Genomic DNA, 1,781 nt, shown 5'->3' with positions numbered 1-1,781 from the left:
TGTTATATCTTTCTTCGTTTTAATATAGGCATCCAGTGCTAAAATCTTCCTTGTAAGTACAGTTTTTTCTATATTCCCTCAAATTTTAACCAAGTGTTTTAATTTTCAAAATAATTCTGAATTTCTCTTGAGACTTCAGGTCATGTGCTATTTAGAAGTATGTTGTTCAATCTTCAGTATCTCAGGAATTTTGGTGTATTATTCTGTTATAGTTTTCTACTTTACTCCATTGTTGTCTAAGGGCATGTTTTGTATGATCATTATTCTTTTAATTTTTTCAGTTATGTTTTATATTCTAGCATGTGATCTATCTCAGTTGGGGTTCTATGCAAGCTTGAGAAGAATGTGAATTGTGCTGTTGTTGGATGAAATATTCTGTAGATGTCAATTATTTCCAGATAACAAATGTGTTTTAGTCAGTTTTTGCATTGCTGTGACCAAAAGGCCTGACAAGAAAGCACTTAGAGGAAGAAGAGTTTATTTGGTCTCAATTTTAGAGGTTCAGTCCATGCTAGTTAACTCCATTGCTCTGGATATGGTTGAGGAAGGCAGCTGAGTACATGGCAACCAGGAAGCAGAGAGAGAGAGCTCTACTCACCAAGGACAAAATATAAATCCCAAAGTCATGCTCCCAGTGACCTGCTTTCTCCAGCCACAAGCTTCCTGCCTATAGTTACCATCCAATCAGTCCTTATCAGCGGATGAATCCACTGATTAGATTAAAATTCTCATAATCTAATTATTCGACCTCTGAAAATTCTTGCACTGTCTTACACATGAGCTTTGGGGGGGACACCTTGTATCTAAACCATAACATTCTACCCCCCTCCCCTACATTAGTCCATTTCCAGAAGTCCCCAACAGTTTTAACATTTCCACTACTGTCCAAGAGCCCAAGTTCAAATCTCATCTGAAACACAAGACAAGCTCTCAGCTTTGATAGTGGCACAGAGTAAACACTTCATTCCACAAGGGAGAAATAAGGACATTAAAGAAAGAAGAAATGGAACCAAAGAAAGCAAGACTGAAATCCAGGTAGGCAAATTAGTCCTGTAGCTCCATGTCCACCATCTGAATCATGTGGTGATAACTCTTGACTTTCTCCTTCTACACATTCCAGATAGTCATTACTGGTCCTGTCAGCTGGGTGGTCAGTTTGAGTTCTTTAGCAGAGCTGTCTTCCTTCTTGGGGGTGGAGGGCTTTCTGGGGAAGAGGATGACATTGGAGCCATACTCCTTAAGCCACTACATGTTGGCCTGTAGGAACTCGGTGGATTTGTTCTGCCTCCTGGGGTCCAAAGAGATGCCATGGTCCCAGCTACCTTCTTCTGGATGCCTGCAACCCTCAACTCCTCCAGGTTGAAGTCCCGCCAGCTTGGACTTTGGGGTGATACCATGCTGTGTGGCACCTCACTATGTGTCTAGATGCAGGACGCATTTTGCTTGTTGGGCCTTGTATCTGCAGATCTTGCCAGCTGGCTGAACCATGTGACCAGGTGCTGCTGCCAGTCCTTGTGGAAGTGGGGCTTCAGGCTCATGCCATTCCGGCTGGACGCCATGGTATGGAAACACAGTGGAAACAGAGAGCGGAAAGTGTCTTTCACTTTTAAAGCTTATTTTCCATTAGATTTGTAATTATTGATTGGTTTTTATAACACTTTAGATATTTCACTCCTCCTTCTTGATTGCATAGTTTCTGACAAGAAGTTTAATATAAGTCTCATCCTGGTTTGTTTTTTTAAAGTTTTGTTCTCCTTCTCTGGTTTCTAACATTTTTTCCC

At 41.0% G+C, this 1,781-nt stretch overlaps 1 pseudogene; it reads right to left on the bottom strand.

The window, feature by feature from the left end:
- Positions 1–1,107: 1,107 nt before the first annotated feature.
- Positions 1,108–1,559, bottom strand: LOC124975547 (60S ribosomal protein L13-like; annotated as a pseudogene).
- Between the last annotated feature and the right edge of the window lie 222 nt (positions 1,560–1,781).

This window comes from Sciurus carolinensis, unplaced genomic scaffold (assembly GCF_902686445.1).
Source record: "Sciurus carolinensis unplaced genomic scaffold, mSciCar1.2, whole genome shotgun sequence".
NCBI classification, from domain to species: domain Eukaryota; kingdom Metazoa; phylum Chordata; class Mammalia; order Rodentia; family Sciuridae; genus Sciurus; species Sciurus carolinensis.
The sequence above is the reverse complement of the archived record's forward strand: the minus strand, read 5'-3'. Positions and strand labels throughout refer to the sequence as shown.